The sequence below is a fragment of the Ostrinia furnacalis genome, unplaced genomic scaffold (genome assembly GCF_004193835.3).
Source record: "Ostrinia furnacalis isolate ACB-3 unplaced genomic scaffold, ASM419383v2 OfSCF0375, whole genome shotgun sequence".
In the NCBI taxonomy this organism is placed as follows: domain Eukaryota; kingdom Metazoa; phylum Arthropoda; class Insecta; order Lepidoptera; family Crambidae; genus Ostrinia; species Ostrinia furnacalis.
The window spans coordinates 101002-122573 of NW_021130614.1; the positions used below are offsets into that span (position 1 = coordinate 101002).

Sequence of the window (21572 nt, forward strand, 5' to 3'; positions counted from 1 at the left end):
GAAGTACAACCAACTCTAGTTCAATAAACGCAAACTGCAAAGTACACTCTTCCCCGTATTCACAAACGATGCTTGCTTAAAAGTGAAGCAGCAAATCGAACGCACAACGTTGAATAGAGCTCTGTGATTGGTTCGTGTGTGACCCTGTGCGTCCATGCGTACTGTGAGACCTCATAGTAATGTTTGTGAATACGGGCGTCTGTTAACTCTACATTTTGCACTCTGGCCAAAGAGGTTGAAAAGGCGTACAAGGTGAATTTAAAATATAACAAAAAGCATTTTTTGTACCTAAAATATAAATTTACGTGATACGATGACATGAGCGATAAGCTTTATTAAATTTGGGCAATAAATCTCACGGCAAAAGTGCGTGGTCGGAATACCTAATGTCCATTGTAAATTAAGAATCATATCGTTCCCTTGAGAAAGTTTCGTAAATTATTCTTAGTATAAATTTTTCATACATTGATATAATTGTAGGATACGAATAACGTAGGTAATCATTTGGGACTACAAACGCAAATTATAGAAGAAAAATAGCTAATACTGAGTTGCACCACCTTAACTTTAACCGTAACTACAACTTTAATCGGTGTTTTTGAACGGAGTTTGACAGAATTTTGATGTTTGTTATATTAAAGTAATTGGTTACCAAACCCAGGGTTAAAGTATTACAACACTACATAAATATCTAAAGATTTTTCCATTATTATTTTTCGACTTAGACTTATCTTAATTCAGAGCTTAGCGTGCTCTGAAGTAGGTAAGTAAAAGTAATCCAGTAAAGGTCCTCGGGAGACCATTCCATCTTAAATTTTTTTGTGTAATTCTCTTTGTTTGAATTGAAAATGATTCTATGAATCTTACCTCAACAACCGGTGAAAAACAGTAGCGTGTCGGCTAGTCGGTGGCCGCGACCGGTGAGCTCGGCATGGTGACCGCGGCCCGCCGCGCCTGGCGAACGCACTAGCCCACCCACCGACGCATTCCCTGAAACAAAACACAATCGTTAAATTAAGAACAACAATAGAAAGTGTAGTTGAATTCCATATTTGAAAATTTAAATAGAANAAGAAAATAGGAGAGAAAATGTTATCGCTCGATGTCACCCTGACGTTTTGGCCTTTTTTTTTAATTCTGATCAAAAAGTAAAATGAAACTGGCCAGGATTATGATGTGGCATAGCATTTGCATCGTCGAAAATGCACGATGCACATTAACTTTTTCATCATTTACGTTTTTTTTTCGCTCTCAATTTCTAATAATTTTGTTTGTTAAACATTTTTTTTTTTCAATTAAATCAAAGATCAATTTATTGAATTAAACGTCTAACTGCCTATCAATTTAGTTTAATTTAATCTATTCATTTAAATTAGATACCCGTTATAAGTCCACCTCCGTAAAGTTGGGCGAACTTAAGCAGTGTAATAAATCTCAGACATATTTGGGTACTAGACCTTTAGATACGCCAAAATAATAATCGACAACGTGGTTTTCGCTTGTCTAAATTGTGACACAGTTTTTGTTTTGGCTGTGACAAGGCTGAACATGTTAGACAAATAATTACGGACATTTGTGTTACTTTCTAACTAGAGTTGGTGTTTTGAAAGAAATATGGGCAGCAGTAATTTATGTGCTTACTGGCTTTTGTCCGCGGTTTTGCTTGAGTGGGTGGTTCTGTCAAACGTAACAAATAACAATTAACTATTCAGCATAATTAACACGATTTCAGTATTTTAGCGGGTTTCACATACTGACTTAATTTTATCTATCTCTACCAAAATAATTCATCAATTGGTTCTCACTATTAAATAAAATCAACAATCAAATTAAAATTTAACTACATTTATGCATTTCATCATTTATTTTAGTAGATTTATCTGTGTTTCAGAATTACGTATTTCTAGGAAAGGTGTGTAATGCTGTAACATTCGCGTGGTCTAACATAAGGTGTTACGGTTACAGGAGGTAAGATTTCCCGTAAAAAAGTGCGTTATGCACAATTGTGTAACGATAAATTGGGCAGTTACAGAATGTTAATGGTCCACTAACTTTCGATAGTTTGTTTTTACAGTAATTATAATAATTGTACTCGTACGATGTTCAACTGTACTGTAACTAGACGGATACAGACTAATGCTCGTATTCACAAACGATGCTTGCTTAAGTGAAGTAGAAAACCGAACGCGCAGCGTTGAATAGAGCTCTGTGATTGGTTCGTGTGACACCCTGTGCGTCCACGCGCACTGTGAGACCTCATTGTAATGTTTGTGAATACGGGTGAATGTTTGTTGCAAAATCGTACCTATTTTAACTACATAAGTGCCATTTAATCTGTCGTCTTACTTTTGGAAGGCCCACTTTCAATTAAAGTTCCATCTTTGGCTCGAAACTATTAATCACAACCGTCTATCAACCTACGATATGTATAATCGATTGTCATCTTTGTAGGTCAGTTGTATAAGAACAATGGCTATCACTCTATCAGTATCATCAACTAAATTGGTCAGCTTTAAGTGATTACTTTATTATGTAACGTGATTCGTTTGGGACTACGAAAGTGTACTCGTTACTCGAATAGCAATATCATTACTGTCACTACAAAGCTTCAAATCAGTTTGGAATGACGGTACAGTCAGCGTCAAATAATTCAGTAGTAAAAAAAAAGGTTCTCAACACGTCTTTGTTGCAATCGGAATAAGGTTGTGTTATCAACTTTTTGGTCACTTTGAGTGTAACGAACTATTTGACTCTGACTGTACAAAACTAAAGCCTGTCAAAACACTAAACTAGCTTTTTGTGTGAATATTTTGATTATGTAATATTTTTATTGATGATGTGTTAACAACGACTATTCCATTGACGATAGTAATCCAATCGAATCAAAGATTATAATAATGTATAATCTTCGCCCGTGACTTCGTCTGCGTAGACATTTGTTTGTTAAAGAAAGTCTTTACATTTCCACGGTCGAACACGCACTTTATTAATGACCAAATAATAATAAGTTGTAAACATTTTACTTGAACTCTAGCTAAGTAAAAATAAGTCAAAATGATTTAGAAGTTCTCCAGGAAAAAAAGGAAAATATTAGGTTTCCCGTACTTTGTTTGTTTCAGTGCTTTTTTTTACATTTTAATTCACGTCAGTTATGCGGCTTCACGTGAAAATAATACCTAAAAACAGAATAGCACAGACATAGAGACGTTCGCATTATTAGTAGATTACAATATAGGTACAAGAAACTCGTAAAAATCTTCAAAATTAAATTCATGTGATAGGTCACATATCTCACCGAATTTACGACCAGAGGCCCAGATTGACAGGAAACATCGAAATGTCAGCATTTTTGTGGCGACAAAGTAATTTGTAAAATTAAGTCCTTTTGATGCTAAAAGGCGTGAGGTGGGGTCATCTTCATGTGACGACTACCGAGGCAAATGTCGAATGTCACTGAACCGGTCCGGGCCGTGCCCATTTCCACGCTTCTCCGATGATATAATTCCATTTAAAAAGGTATTTTTACCAATTGACAATGTTCTTAATAAGAACCAGTTACAATATTAATTATTATGATTGCGNCGATTGCGACTGAAAAAAGGTCACTGTCAATGTCAGTGACATTAGATTTATCAATTTGATTGTGGTATAGGATATTTTTTGTCAAATGGATAGGAATTAATGATTGTCAAAAAGATATTAATTTAAATAGCATATTGGTTGTAGCTAATCGCCACAACCGTGTAAATATTAGTTACATTTTTTCCACAGCGTCAAAGCGATAAAAATCAGAAATAATTTTCAAGACTTAATGCAGTTTAACATCGCATCATTACTTAAGTCAATACATTATTCGAATAGAAGAAATAAGCCTGATTATACACAACAAAAACTGACACACGGAAAAGCAAAGTGCTAATTTACTTTCTCTGTAGTTTATAACATTACGTAGAGTTAATCACTGCTGTGATATTAAACTAAAGTGACAACAACATTTCCACGTTTGTTGAATTATTTAATGTGCTATTAATTATTTATTTACGTGTAAATGCGTAATAATAATAATAAAATAATAATAAAGTCGAGGAGTTCCAATGTTAAGGAAAAGCAAATATACCTACATTTTTATTAGCACCAAAGAACAAACAATGTGAAATATATCAGCTGGCAAATAGCCATAAATTCTTCAATTACGTATACGCTTACCCAGTTACCTACATTTTCACTATTACGATGCACGATGCACTAATACGCGGTTTGTTTGTATAGTTTAAAATCCGGAATACAACATGTTAAATTGAAAAAGCTAAATCGAGCACCAGGGCTGGAATCTAGGTTTCCTAAGATTGTGGCACTTTGTATTTAAATAGCTAGCTTTAAATCTAATGCCTTAGCATTACCCGACACACAGAATTAGTACCTTGTTCAAAACACTCACATGCTAAACGCATTTCATTTATTTCTTTTAGAGCAAAAGAGCATCACCGCCACTGAATAAGCAATTACCCTTGACATTCGTGACACCAGAAAAGATTGCCGTCTTTTAAAGTGTACCTGTCTACTCTCTTTCTTGAAAACCCCAATAGTGTATTTAGGAAACTCTGAAGGAGGATGTAGATGGTGGTTGTAGGTCATTCCAAAAACGAGTTCTATGATTACCTATTGTTCTCTTTGCATCGATAAAGACTAGAGCCTGTCTGGTTATCGAAAATCGAAGGCTGTATCTGCACAATTGTCGTATTGTCCACATACCTAATTAAACCTGTCACCGCATTCATAGACAGAAAGCGCGCCTAGTTTTTGGGTGTCCGATTTGTCCGATGCAAAAAATATGAGTCTCAAGGCATACGCGGGGTCGCGCGCCTCACGCCCGTTCCGACCTCGTCGAATAATAACCAATCACACAATACAATAATTGTTCACCCAACGTGATTGTTGTAAACGGAGAATACCTACTCTAAATCGAGGGGCAGAGAAGGACTAGTACTTCTAGCAACGCGTGGGCGCCATAGGGTTTTCCATTACCCATCTGACGACGCCGCGGTGATAGCAAGGTCAAGACGGAGGCAATTCGCGGCTAACACGTGTTTTTCCATTTGGCAAGCCGGTTACATTATTTTTTACATTTTTATCAGTGTGCCTACCATGAGTTTACGTTAGGTGTGCTCGCTAGCGACTGCGTAAAAATATGACATTTAAATGTATGACATATTGTGCAGCGCCCCTAGCGGCTACTTTCAAGAAATAAAATCTTCATAGAATTTTTTGACGTATTCGCTAGCGAGCTCACCTAACTTAAACTCATGGTAGGCACACTGATAGCATGCAGCAAACCGAATCAATAGCCTAGACTTCGTAGGTATTTCCGATGCAATTTTTCTTTTATACGAGACAATTCAGGTTGTTTCAAAACTGCAATGTTCAAAACAATCTACCTACCTAACGCGTGAAGGCAATCTTGATACCATTTTTGTGTGATTTCAGGGGTGTTTTTAAGTCAAGTCGTGAGATAATGTCCCTCTACCCCCAGTTTGATAGAATCTCAATCGATCTTCTTAACATGGATCTGCTGTGTTTACTTGTATTGTGAAGAATTCCTTTGCTCGTCAGAAATTAATGGCTGCCCGCTCGGAGCGCCCGCCGACTACAGATAGGCGCCCAGCACCACCCCGCATGCTAAGTGAAGGGCGCCGCTTGATGCAACATGACTTAGTAGTGCGTGAGGTTTTACATTTGTAACAATCATGCTTGTTTCACTTACGTGGATTGGGGAGAAAGAACAAAAATGTTGTACCTACACTTCGCGTATTTTACCCACGCATGCTTGTCGTCCTAGTTGCTTGATTTCTTAAAAAGCGTTGTTGTAAGTTGCTTTTAATATCGTAAAAGGCGATTAAGGATCAAATATGCGAACTTCAGGCCTTCCCAACCAGTATGACCAGAGTGGGAAGTGGAAGCCAAATCCTCCATTAGAGTGAATTAGACAGGGTCGTGCTACAGCAGTAGGTTCCTAAAGACTACATGAACGATGATGATGATAAAAGATTTGCTTAAAGAATTAAGTATTCCCTAATACCGGAAACGAATAATGACGTAGATATCATTATAACTACAACAAAGTTTAGATTAATATCTTACGGTAGATAGAACATCTTTATTACAAATGGCCGACAGATCACTTTATGTAATATTAATCAATGAAATGAATGGTTATATTATGATTGAAGTTAATGACTTCATACAAAATCACGATTCGTGCTGTAGCCTAAACATGTTCTGGTAACTAACTACCTGATGCATTAGTGTAACAAATTGTATTTCGTGTTCGTTTCATCGCATTGTTTTTGAGCCTTGGTAAACCAGATTGGGTTAATCCGGTGGTTACATTACATCTTCCGCGTTTCGGAATCAAACAATGGTATTGGAAATCGTAATACTAGTAGGGCCACTTGTAAGATGAGACTTTTTGTTCGGCTTAGCATTTATTTGCAAAGCAAACGAGCAAACCGGTGTTGGCGAGCCTAAGAACACGTGAATAAGGCTCACATCGTGTTTGCTGCATTATAACATTTTGTTTTAACTGCATAAATTATCGCTAAAATAACTTAGCGGTGGCCTTGAGTATGTGCGTATCTGCAAAAAGGTTTATTATTTGGAACTATTTGGTTGTTATAATGTAGAGAATAAATAACTTTATAAAGACGTGAAAGAAAACTTCGTGAGTGAACTTGCACATTGATCAATCGGTCACTGCGTGGAATAGAGTCGGCAACGGTTAACCACTCTATTAATCCTGCCTTAAATGTCATTGTTCTGTTTCAAGTTAATATCACGATCTTTGAGATACATGATAGACTGACGGAAGCAGTCATTGTATCTGACGAAATCAAATACACCGGAGATAATCGATTTTGATTTTGTTTGTGTGTGGAGTTAGGAATTATAAAGGTCTTTTTCATAATTGAATGAATGAATCTACAATTGAAATTAAAAATTGTTCTTTATTTTATTTTAAAATATTTAAGTAATTACACCACAAATATTATTATTTTCGTTTAAATGCGTTTATTTGACTGCTAACTTATATTCGGCGTTCAGTAAATGGATTTACGAGTATACTAGTCATCTCTTACATAAACGACGGAAAATTCGTCTACTAATAAAGTTTTCACCAAACGATAAAAATGTCTAACATGACGAATTGTTAAAAATGACATTTTAATACCGATATCGCATATCGATTTCCGGAATTGTCGATAAAATTTGTTGCACAAGGTAATCGGTATTCGCTACAGCGATGCCATCAATTGGAAACATCTTTGGCAAACGATTCGTGCTACATGTCTGTAAACAACTGTTAATTATTGTCACAAGTGCCGTGCACTCGTGAGAAAAGCGTCCGCTTGTAGAAACGATATTTGATATCTTCTTCGGATGTGACGTCGTTTTACAGGTTTTCTTTTCCGTCCAGCAAAATGTAGTTATAATGTAGGTTTTATCGATATAATTTGTCAGGTAATATAATTTCAAGTTGTTTTATAGTTATCTAACGATAATATTCATAACGCTGTTGTTGTAAGTAATATTTTAAAATTATTACCTAGCAATTGGAATTACTTTGCAGTGATTTCTATAAGATGCTATTTATCATCCAGACTTAGGTCCTCTACACACTGTGAATTATTGGAGCGATTCAATTACATACAATGCAGTGGAGATATAGCTACCTTCACTAACGTTATCGAAGCAAACGTGAAACCACCCCCGATGTTAATAGGTCATTATTATATTTTAACTACATATTTCATTATTTCTAAGAATGCATCGTAAAAGTAGGCAAAACATGCGCAAATGGAGCAATAAGATCGTAATTGTTTATTGCATATGACCGAATGCATCTTAATAGGCACTTTAAAATAAATAAAGTAGAGTTTTACTACTATGAAGTTTTAATATCGCGATACAGTCGCGCGTTTAAAACAGTGTAAAAACCGTAGTGTACACTCGACCTTAGACGTCTTATGCTGAACATAATTCATTTAATCTCCATGTAGAACTATCAATATTGGCGAACAGTAGTCACTATTCACTGCACTATTGCCCAATAATAATCGATTTGTCCATTTTTAATTGCACACAATCATCGGACGCCTCTCGGCGCTACATTAAAAAAAAGGCTTGTCAATCATACGTAGCTCAGTAAATTGATTATATTTGCGGGTCGAGCATAGTACAGATGACAGCACGTCAAGCTAATACTGCGGTACCTTATGTAGTTGTAATAGAATCGATTTTGCAACGGAAATGTATAGTGTGATGTGCTGTCGTCTGTAATGTTAGGTAACGGAGATGCCTCGTCCACTGACACCTAAATGCCACCGCCTTTCCCACGCGCCGCGCTTGTGCCATATCTGACCCCGCGGTGGCGCTACGATCGCGCTTGTGTTTGTTAATCCAGCGGACATCATGCTAAATACCGTGGCATCCTATTATGGTTGAAATAGTATTTTTACAACAAAGCTGACATAAATGTTGTCGACTGTACATGTAATATTTATTTTAATGTTGCATCCGATTGCAATTAGACATGGATGTCGGCAAACAGTAAGAAAAACTCTACATGAAGGCTATAATCAGTGATGGGTCTTGTCAAGTTTTAACTTAGTTTTAAGCGTGTTTAAAACTAAAAGTTATGGAATATCCAAATTACGTGTCTATAAAGTGAAGGAGGATATTTATCAAGGTTCTACTGTACCATAATATGTTATGTAGACGAATGATTTGTCAAGTTTATGTAGTCTTGGTTTTTTACTGCTGGTCGTCTTTCTCAAATGTCTCTAGATTTGAATAAAATATATTCATAATTTTGTTTATGGTTAAATAATAAGAAATGCGATGACTCAGAAAGCGTTTTCTTACCAGAATTAAGGCTTTTATGTATTACTTAAATTAGAAATATGACTAAATATAAAAAAGACTTCGGGTGTTTTGTTTGATTTTAGTCACTAATCTAAATAGCATTAAGTATTATTTCAAAACAAACACTAGCGTGAAGTTCGACAGCACATATTCATGAAGCAATTTCGGAAAATCAGGCTACATTGACTAAGTAATGCTATAAACTGTTGCTTAAACAAATAATTTGTTACACAAGGCAGCACGGGCCTAAATGCTTTATGCAACTTTCATATGCTGCTAAGTGGGTTTCTAAAACTGATCGAATTATGCACAAAAAGAGACATTATGCAGAAATCAAAAAACATTATACATTCGTCATCATAAAACCATTGGTTATTTGGTCTCCACTGCAGAAACACGACTCCAAATTACCAGACTCTATAATTTGGCCTACACTACCCATGACTATCCAGATGAGGATAGACCACAGACCAGACCAACCTCCCGGCTTGATATTTATATTTTTTATCCTTAGTCGCCTCTTGCATCCACGTTTTATTGAACGTTTTTGACGTATTTCTGTGTGCTTACCATGAGTTTACGTTAGGTGAGCTCGCTAGCGAATACGTCAAAAAATTCTATGAAGATTTTATTTCTTGAAAGTAGCCGCTAGAGGCGCTGCACAATATGTCATACATTTAAATGTCATTTTTTTACGCAGTCGCTAGCGAGCACACCTAACGTAAACTCATGGTAAGCACACTGATGCACCTATTATAATTATTGTCACTCGATTATTCCACTGGATGTGTCATTTTCCCTTATTTACTACCTAAATTAAAATTTAATTTAATTAATTAATTTCCTATCACATACTAAACATAAATTTAAGTAAACTTTTGATGAAACTTTTAACAGAAGTAATACACCATAACTAGTAATCAAATGACACACTTACATAACTCAATTGTTAACATTCTATGTCCAGGCGACTGAAACTATTTATGTGGTTGTAATACTTAAATTCTATTTGGCTGTCAATTTATTTATTTATTGTTTTAATTTTATTAAGCTCCTGTCTATCAAACAGTGGGTGTGTGGCGCGGTGCGAAGCGACAGCTGCCAAACTGTATGATAATGTCATACCGTGCTCATGCCTTGCTATGAGATTATCAAAGTGTTAAATTATGACCTATCGTAAAAAAACGATGACTTTACCGTTTTCCACACCGCGACTTTCAAAGTCAAAACTAAGAATAAATAAGATTTTTTTTAAATCTTATAAGTACCTTCTTTTTGCAAATAGCCATTTTTAAAAGCGCTTTTACAAATCCCGTATTATTTTAAGCCTGCTTTGGGACGCTAGTAATGAGTAAAAGATTTATTTTTCTTTCTAGCTCTGAGATAACGTATGATTTGTGATAATTTCATAAAGCAGAGCTTTTTATGAAGCTCGTAGAATGTTTGCCTCATTTTGACTTTCAGGAGTGTCAAAGGTCAAGGCATCAAAAGGCGATTGTATGACAAAAGTAAAAATAAATGTCAGACTGTTACTTTTGGCTTCACATTTTAAGTTACAAAATATTTTAGCTTGCAAAATTCGAGCAAACATTTTCGATTCCGTTATGATTAATGAGATTTTAAAATATATTACGGTTTTAACGAGGTAGGTAGTAGGGCTTTAGAATCAGCATCACATTAACTTACAACAACTTAAACCCCAATTAATTTTGTAGGTACCTACTCGATATGAAGAATATAAAGTTCTTTCATTGTGATAATACATCAATTTTACTGTTCCCCTATAATGCTCAAAAATGTCTACATTGTTCATAGAACACTTTATGTAATCACCAGTAACGTTATAGAAAAATTGTAATATCGTTTCAATATTGCGTTGCGTTGATGTCTTTTTTACAGGCGTGCGTGTGCGCAACCCGCCGGCAATCTGACTGATATAATTAAGTACCTTGTTTTACAAACTGTTTACTTGCTTCAATGTTGTATGATTTTCATTCATGGTACCCTACACTACATACTCGTAGTTAATTGCGTAAATGTATACGTTAATAAATCAAGCTTATATGAAATGTTGCATTGTAAGAGCCCTACCTTGTTAACTATACAGAGTATTGAATGTGTAAGTATGTTTATTTTGTTGAGCAAGTTTCGGTATGTTATTATAAATAGGACCAATGCATAAAGTATTTTTAAAGGAAGGTTTCCTAAGCATCATTATACAGGTTGTTGATTTCAATCCTCGCCATATTTACAGAGTAGATTAGGTAGCTTATTCTGATCACGAATCAGTAAAAAAAATTGACTTCGAAAAAACTTTAACTTTAGTTGGTCAAAGAAAAATACCTATTTACACTAACTACTTTACGTGGCTTCCTTCAGTAGGCTATCCGACATGATAAGCGAACGATCCGCGTGTAGCTCGATGGTGTCGCAGTGTAGACGTATTGCAGTATTGCGAGCCACAGTACAGTTGATGTCGCACGGAAAATACTCTTTTTTTTAGTTGATAATGCGTTTATGTAAGTCATAATAAATCACCTAAATAAATATGGCGATGATTGAAATCAACAAACATCCTGTATTATTTGAATATTATACGAGATAAAGTGGACTAAAAAGTATTTTAAAGGACTCTAGTATATAAGATAATTTCTAGTATTTATATTTTAAATATTTGTAATTTTGTCCGTTCCCACTTTGAGTTTTTTACAAAACGTGAAGAATCATGTCCACAATACCATTTAAGAAATAAAAATAAGTTAATGATACCAACCATCCGCCTAAATTTATCCTCTTCAAGTACTTATAATATGGCCATAAAGATTTATAATAAATTGCCCAATTATCTATTGAAAGAAAATAATGATAACAAATTCTCAAAAGAACTAAAAGAGCTTTTAAGTACAAAATGTTATTACACTATAAAAGAATATCTAGATGATAAAATAAGATCAGTCTATTAATCTAATAATTAAAAAAGCCTCCTCTCTTATATTTTATATTTTAAATTGCAGCGCCCAACAGGGTCCATAATTAACTGTATTATCACACTGTAACACCTATATTACCTACTATTATGGAAGCAATAAACATATTGAGTATTGAGTATTGAGTAAATACAAAAGTAGCATCTGTTTAATGCCATTTTAATATGCGTATATCGCTTGGGAACAAACGTTTTTCCATGGCATGCTAGTTTACGCAGTTGCCAACATCAGTTATGGTGCTATGGAACTTGCGCAACCATTGACAGTGATTAGTAAAACACTAGTATTATTTATCTGTGGTAAAACACAGGTTTGTTTGCGAATTGCCCGCCATAACAAGCATTTAATGAGACTATATTCGTCGCACACATTTTCTCAAACAAATACCTTTTACGCCAATGTAGCGACTATATACGTTTACGCATAAATTTTTTCGAGTAACTTTAAAATAAATATTTTTATGTATCATCACAAAAGATCATGCAATTGAAAAACTGTTTCCGTGATTATCTTTAAAACCATAAAATTGGGTTATCAAAATTATTTTAATAACAAGGTCAGTAACTAATTGCGCTCCTTTTAATTGTGCTAAAGTTTATCTTATAATTAAATAAATAATAGTGTTGAGAGATATGACTTACTTATATGAATTAAAAAACCTCGAGTGTTTAAAAGGGTTGATACAGGCGATGTAAAACAGAAACAAAATGTATAAACATAAATCATACCTAAAAAAACAAACAAATTGTAAAAGTTGATCGGTAAATAAGCGTTCAATGACTATTTATTTCATTAACTGTATACGGTAGTAGGTCTTATATAGCCTCAACTGATTTATTGGAGAGGGTCGTTTTCTTGTACTGAAAACAATATGACCTGATAATGAACTATGCCAGTAACATCTAAAATGATTCAGAAACGGACTGAGAAAACTTTTCTAATTGACTGAAATTTCTGATGATTTCAATCAACTTTACGTTTTTAATGCTTAAGAGTAGAACTATAAAAGTGCTCAGAAAAGTGTGTAATGACAACTTTAGTACCAGTTTGCCATTGTTTACCAGTAATTAAGTGGATGCCTATGAAGTCGGTCGTTATAAATAATATTGCCTTATTAATGGTATTTCGACATGTTCGGGCGGGTTGGAATGGAAATAGTAGGTTAATTGTGTCCGAGCCGGTCCAGTAGTTTTTAAAGATACACGCGTGACAATGTTTTGGAGGATTTTGCATATTTTTTAATATTTCAGGAGCGTTATTGACCTCTACCACGAAGATCGCAACTGCAGTACTGTACTAATGTAGAGTAACAAGACGTCCTGCGTCCTGATTTAAGGTTTCGTTTAGTTTTACATCTAAATATAAATATAATAAATAAGTATAACCAAAGGTGACTGACTGACTGACATAGTGAATATCTATCAACGCACAACCCAAACCACTGGACGGATCGGGCTGAAATTTGGCATGCAGGTAATTGTTATGACGTAGGCATCCGCTAAGAAAGGATTTTACGAAACTCCACGCGTACGATACGTAAAACGAGATCCAAACTAGACATGCCACGAATATTCGGCTACTATTCGGTATTCGGCCTATTCGGCCACTTTTTTTGGTATTCGGTATTCGGCCGAATAATAGGTACTATTCGGCCGAATACCGAATACCAAGTCATGGAAAAAAAGGACACATCATATTAATCGAGATTTGTCTTTATTATCAAATTACAATAGAGTGCATTACCGCAGCAAAATTTTTATAAATGTTGTGCTTTAGAGAGTCGAGAGTATTCCAAACATACGAAGTCGCAGGCGGCCGCTAGTTAATGCATAAAAATAATTGATACGATCATTTGTCTGTTTGTTGGCCACAGATCTATTAAAGGAAAACTTAATTTATTTTCTTAATCATTTTACACTGTATCAAAACAAAATAAATGCATATAAATACTGTCGTACGTACTGTCTAAATATTTTCAATCTGCGCAAGAATTATAAAATAAAATAAAGTTAAAATAGAAAGACGGGTCTTAAATTAACGCGACATTTACGAATGAGTTACATTATGTACTCACGGCTTGACGTTTGGGCGTTCATAAATGTCGTGTCGCGTACCTAGTTGAAATGGAACGCGAAATTTAAAAATCTTATAAAATAAAGTTATTTAATTTCTCAGATAGCATTTCGCGGTCAACAGCTGCACCTGCGGTCCAATTTAACAATTGCACGCGTTCATAATGATCACATAACTGAGAAAAACAGTTTGTTGTCATGATAAAGATCTTACTATGAAGTGAAATCACAATTAAACTGTTTGTGTTTTGTTTTACCTGCTTGTTATGTATGTAGGTAAGTATGAAACATACATAATATCAATTTGCTTTATCTTTTAAGCGTTATTTTATTTTAACTGTAGTGTGTTGTGTTTAGTAATCGCAACATTATCTATTTATCATAAATCTGTAAGATGGTTTCCTATCGTAAAGTATACTTTATTTTATCAAAGCTACTATTCACAAACATTACTATGAGGTCTCACAGTGCGCGTGGACGCACACGGTGACATGCGAACCAATAACAGTGCAGAGCACTGCACACTTCAACGCTGTGCGTTCGACTTGCTGCTTCACTTAGGGCTATATTTCACCGGGACACCATGGCGGCGCAACCAGTCGCCGCTACCAAAATGTATACAGCTTTGCGCAACAAAACGGACACCAGGTGAGTAACTCTCTATAGAGCTGTATACATTTTGTTGGTAGCTGCGACTGGTTGCGCCGCCATGGTGTCCCGGTGAAATATAGCCCTTAAGCAAGCATCGTTTGTGAGGAGGTGCGGGCGTAGTATTATCTCTCTACGTATTGATGACAAGATGATTCAACACTCGCGGAAATACAAAAAACTATCGATACAAGATAAAAGTGTAAGAAATGACGCTGATAGTTACCGAGCGCTTACCGGTGATTTACACAAACAAAAACAAATTGCGCGTTAAAGTGAGAAGTATAAAAATAGTCCGGTTTCCCTGGCGTGGCTGCAAATTTCACTAGACGCGAGTCACGAGTTCTTTTCGCTTCTGTACACCGAATTTTAGGGTTCCGTATCATAAAAAATTGCAGAAATAAAATCTCCCACGGTTAGTTCTTACGGGCTGCAGATTACGATTCACGAATTTGTATTTAAACAAGGTTACGAAACAGGTAATAGTACCTGTTTCGTAACCTGATATCGTTTCTCTTTATCTTTTTGAGTAATAAACCAAATTATCAACCAAAAGCTTTCATAAGAATCAAGAAACTCTACATAAACTAAACTGCATAAACGGATAATCATAGAATGCGAATTTACTTATTTAAGATTCTATATTAAGCTTACGGCGATGTTTTGCATTACAATCGGTATCTTAGTATGTACATTTGCTCGCTCTATCTTGAAAGAATTAGTGCTCTACATAGTTCTTATGGTACACTATGCGGGAAATCAATCGAAGAAAACCGCGAGCACACACATTAAAGTAAAAAAAACTCATTTATTTGTGCAAGTTAGGCTTTCAAAAAGCACTTTTACACGTCTCAATATCCCTACCACTGCTTCAGGAAAATAAATGGGCAAGTGCTGAGAAGAAGCAGTGCAAGTAACTCAGTCACTATTTTGTCAGCCTCTTTTTCAAGAGTTTACAGACTTTATGGTATGGGCGACGAAAAGTGTTTACACTATACGTCTCGAATTCTCAATCAATTTCCCGCATAGTGTAACTGCGCTATTACGTTGTTACTTTGTGTACCGCACGGAACCCGTCCACTTAGCGCGCGAACTCTTTGCTTGGTTTTAACTTTTTGTGTCACCTGGAAGCCAGCTGTCACGATATGGCCATTAAATCCGGCAGTTGTTGCGTCAACGCGAATAACGTTAGATACGCCTACCTATCCACGGTATCACGGATATGCCCGATATTAACTATTTTATATTGTTATGTTTTAGTAGAACGCATTTAAATAACTTAATCGTTCCGCTTCATAATACTCGTATGAACGCAATTTGTAATGTAACTGATAAAGTTAAAGATTATTTTAACGATTCTTTGGTTGCCTTATAAAGATATAATTGTTGTGTTCTTGAAGTTAGAATGCTATTAAACCATTTTCTCACAGCCTAGATACCTATCTAACAGCATCCTTTAAATTCACGTTAGTACCAAAACAAAACGCAATGGTATTCCGCTTGAATAGCGAATAGTCAAGATGTAACGCAAACAATTTAAAAGAGTGACTTGAGAATAGTACGAGCGAGTGTTAGCGCGGTCCGGAAGGCGGCGCGAATATGTTGAATTCCACCGTGTAAAGTTTACCAAGGAACAATAGATGGCGGATCGCGCCGTGTATAAGGAATGCGGTGTTTTGAAAGTAGCACGTGCAAGGTCAAAGGTGCAACAGCAGAGTGGCTGTGTCAAGCCAGATTAGAGCGGATAATACGTCTACCGCTTTAATCATACTAATTCTGCAACGTACAATTGTCTAGACGAAACTTTATGGCTTTCAACACGATTTTTGCTCCAAATAATTATTTGTTTATTTGTGTAATGTTACAATTATAGCAAGCCATATCTAAATCGTGATCTTTCAAATAAAACGCGGAAGTTCGTGAGAAATCTTTCACGCTAATAATGCGGTACGGATTTTGATGAAACTTAAAATAAAAATTGGATATATTCGTATAACAAGTAATGATAATAATAAGCGGATACGACTCAAAATAATAAAACTAAAGTAACAATCTTTGGTAGGCTCTTTAGTGGTCTTTAGTTTATACGTATTACGTCATAATAGCTCTATGAAATTTAGTGTTTATGGTGTATGTGGGTCTATTAATTTTTTCTTAAGACGGCCATCTAACAACGAAAGAGGGCTATAAATTGCCCGCAAATGTCACTTGGTAATGGTTAGTAGAAAGTTAAGGACCGAGTGAGTTGTCTGAGGAGGTCGTGACCATTGATGATGGCGATAACTTATCACCTGGACACTCTCACAATCAACCTGCGCAATGTAAGACACACTCGCGAGCCATCTTGTAACACTCGATTAGAGAACAATAAAATTGTAACACTCGCGTCACACCAAGAAAAACAACGGTGAAAACAATTCAGTATTTCAATTACGATGCAAATTTTTTACCATTAAATTATAATTGCTACTTGTTACATTTTATAGGAATAACTTTTTACATAAACAAAAATTAGAGCAGTAAAAATCTTGTCATACATTATTTTGGGTCTAGTTAAGTTATTCAGAGGTAACTGCCCATGTAAAATTCAGCATATTGTTATTTTACGTTGCGTAAATTATGCAATTCACGTCTAGAGGCAACAATTTTTAGGTTTTTGTCACAAGTTTAATTTATTACGGTCTGTTTCTGGCGGCATCGTAAAAGTGACGCAAAAATATTTTGGCGCAAAAATGCCGCGGTGCGCTGTGCCTCTACGACTTTCACAATTTATTTGAGTTTGTAAAATAGATTTTGTAGGCATTTCGTAGGTTACTTTTTACACCAAGAACATGTCAAGAAAAAATAATAAATAGAGAGTAAAAGTTCGTGTGGGCAAGTCGTGATCTGCGAACAATGCGCAAGATTGCATAATTAAATAAAAATGAGCTTATTTATAACGGCAGTGAGGCTCATTTTCAATGCACACATGCTGCTGGAATGCGGCGTCATCGCTAGGTATTCGCCCGAGAACAGGGTTACCACGCTGCCAACTTCAAATAGCTTTCATTTGTTTTCCTCAATACTTAGCGTCTTTTGTTTTAGAGTGCTAAAAGTGAACAAAATGTTAACATTTAAAGGCACAATACTTCACATGCTTACGCACAAAATGTTGCGTTTCGTGCGTTTACATACTGTAACTGTTACTCACATCGTATTTATGCAGAATTACATAAGAAGGAGGACTAAATTTTAGATGTAAATGAAATGTTTACCTAATAATATTACATTTTAGGAATACAAAATCTGCATAATATCTAAGATTTGTGAATCAGGTAGTGATTTGTGTATTCCGTGATGCTAAGATAAGTGGGCTAAATTATACAAATAAAATAGTCTGCCTCCTATCACATAAAAAAATACAAGTGCCTATTACGGATATTTACCACTAGTAGACAACATTATATTTTGCTTAAAACAGTAAAGAGGCTATTTAATGCACTGTTTGGCGATTTAATTTGTTATAATTCATTAAAACTTGTATTTTGTAGGTAGTTTTTTTCTAACCTACTCTATTTACTAATTTAGGAACATGTTCTAATATTTGCCAATTGGGAGTCAACATTTGGCTATAGAGTTACTTCATATTTGAGGTTTACTAATGAACTCTATGTAAATATGTTCTGTAATATGATCAGTCTACTTGTAGGTATACTGAGTAAATAACCTTATGTTCTTAATAAAGGCCGAGGTTAATGCGACCAGTCTATGAAAAACATTAATGCCAATATTATTGTTTTTATTTTACAAGTGTGTAGGGAAAAATACATACTTATGTAGAGAATAAACTAATGTATCTGTAAGTCTAGCTGCTTATGGAAAATCCAAATTTTCCAGAAATATTTAAATCCCAAGCCCGTGTTATAAAAATATTTATAAAAGGAATTCAAGCCTTAGATTGGTTGATTTCAATATTTAAACTATGTTATAGTTATTTTCATTTCGCGATACAGACGCTAGTTTTTCCTCATGTAAAGTGTTATATCTCACGGGCAATGCAGAGGCACGCCAAGCTAAAACACGGCTGTGGTGTCTGATGCTATAATAGGTTATATTGCGCAATAGGTATATTGCGAATAAAAGAAAAGACTAGAACGAAAAAATTAAAGTTGTTTTTGAGAAAGTTCATACAAATAAACAGTAGTGATACATTTTCTTTCAAACGTAACGGCACCATTACCATCCCGGTACTGAGGCCTGCGGTCGGCAGTCGGTACCCAATTCGCACATCATGCAAAATTACAAAACGAATTCGCAACGTGTCCCAAATAAACGTTCCTAAAACGCGAGCACAACAATTCGGGGCATCGACCGCGCATCTGAGTGTCGCGTGCGCAGCCGTGATTACTTATCGAGTTATTAATAACCAAGAACAACAATAACCGAGTCGATACGTGCTATATCGATCAATGCTATTTTCCGGTCATGTAATTATTCAGATTGCCAGCTACTTCTCTAAAGCTATGTTTGAATAGCATTCTCTTAGATCGATTTTTAATGCAGATTTTAGTGAGCAGTGCGCGTTCCATTTTGTTATTTAACTTTTTCTTGGTAACTGCTAATAATACTTCGCCCAATATAAATAAAAAATAAAATCGCACATATATTATTAAGTTTGATAACTTCACATCATTTGCGATTTTAGTGCGCCAAATTTTGCATTTTCGAAATACGAAATTTATTTTTCAATCGCAGTTTTCATTTTAGTCGCGAAAATACACTTTATATAAAATAAAAATATACTTAATACTTACTTTCGATAACATTATTTTTAATACTTACAAAATGCTAGTCTTGCCTCCGACTGTAAGTAGTTTCTCATTGGTACTAAGTCTATTCTTCAATTACCTTCCTATTTCTACATATTTTAATATTTCAATTTATGTTAGTTATAAACAAGGTAATAATGTTTTCGTGTCTCCGTTAAAGCTTATTATTTACGATCTTGATTTTAATACGAATTTCACACTCTATTTAATAGACATTAATCTAAATAGCCTTGTAATCGGTGAATTTGACACAATTTGTTGAAATTAAACCGATACATTGGCAGAAAATTGATTTGTTCGTGCATAATTTAATTGGAATAATAATAATAATATTTATAACTAGCCTTTGACCGCGCATTCGTTCGTGGAGATTTCTGTGTTCACATAGAGTCTATAATAAACACATTATTTCTTATCTAAAAAATAAATAACTTGGTATTTTAATATCCCTGATTTAGAAAATAATCATCATAAGGATTATCTTATGTAAGTTTCAAGCTTCACTGAACATGAAACTGTGATCGACTAGGCTCTTTCGGTCATTATAATAGTAACGTAATTGGTATAAATAATAATATCTAACTATTAGTCTGCATTCTGCTTGTATATGGCACATACATACCTACATAATACAGTGTGAGTCACGATAAAGTGCACATATGAAAATAGATGAAACTAGACCTATTTTTATTGACAAAAAAGAGATCAAAACTTTTTTAAGTTTTTATTTTTATTTTTTATAGAATATTTTTTCTTCCAATTACTTATTGTAAAGAAAACGTAATAACTTCTAAACTAAGAAGCATAGCAAATGTTGTGATAGGGATAGAGACATGCGATTTTTAGTTTTACAAAGATAATACGATAGATAATAATACAAAGTAATAAAAAAAATATATACGGGCATTTTTTTGGAGAAATTTATCAAATAACCAAAAAAACACTTTTTTCAAAAAGTATATTTTTTTATTATTTGTTGCCATTTTCTGAGTATTTCATGTATTTTTTTAGTATTGCTTGTTATTTAGCATTATTACTGTTTTTATTTTATCAGGATATACCTCTTAGTTTAAAAGTTATTACGTTTTCTTTGCAATAAGTAATCGGAAGAAAAAAAATTCTTTAAAAAATAAAAAAAAAAACCTCAAAAAATTTTTGACCTCTTTAAAAATAGGTCTAGTTTCATCTATTTTCATATGTACACTTTATCGTGACTCACACTGTATAAAACAACCGTTAAGTGCGAGTAGACCTAAGTGATCTATAAACAGACACTGAAATGACTGAAAGAATTGCGCTGAAATTAGCTCGCAGTTATTATGACACTTAGAATGGACTTTTCTTTTCAAAATTCATCCCCTACGAGTAAAGGGATGAAAGGGAATCTAAAGTTTAACACTAGTGAAGTCACGGGCAAAAACTAGTAAGATATAAACAAGAACTGTTCAATGATACATCCTTGGTGATTCATGAGTAAAGAGTGTATTGTCGACTGTTGTGTCATCGAAAATAGATCAATTTGTAGGAGCTGGATTCTTGCAATTTTATTTCTCGTACATTTTAGAATTGTTGTTCGGCAAGCCGTAATATAAAGCAGTACTGGATGAGATAACCCATAATCACGGGCTGTTGTTGAGTTGCTGTAACGTTTTCGAAATCTGTTCCAACCGCTTTTAATTTTGTTAAAATTACGATAATGCAAGTGCCAGTTAATCTTAAAATAGGTTATTAAATTCAAGCAATGTAGAGTAAAATTACGAAATGTCCTAAGTCGAGTCACAGAATAAGTAATAGTACAGGGTCGAGTTAAACGCTTAAATATTAGTTATTTAGGAATTGACAAGAACTAAACATGATTTTATTCTAAACATGGTTTCTTGACCGAGAATTTAATATAAATTGTTATAATAAAATTGTGAATTTGTTGAATATTTATTAAAAAAAATTGAAAAAGTTTTTTGGCCGTGTTGGTATTTCTTTCTTAATTATGATTTTAATATCTTTCAATAAAGCACAAATTAGAGGAGGTCGAATTTCAGCTTCAATATGGTGCTTGTACCTATTATTTTTTCTGATTCTCATTTTTTTTGGTGATTCTCAGTCTTATATCGACTGCTCATATCACTGTATGCACTGAA

The 21572-nt window shown here is 34.6% G+C and overlaps 1 protein-coding gene across 1 annotated transcript in view; it reads right to left on the reverse strand.

Moving 5' to 3' along the window:
- Positions 1-21572, reverse strand: part of LOC114361783 (mucin-5AC) — a 65135-nt gene that overhangs the window by 34982 nt on the left and 8581 nt on the right. The window contains exon 2 of the mRNA XM_028316965.1: positions 868-990. The gene's annotated coding sequence lies outside the window, so the exon portion shown is untranslated. The remainder of the gene's footprint in view (positions 1-867; positions 991-21572) is intronic.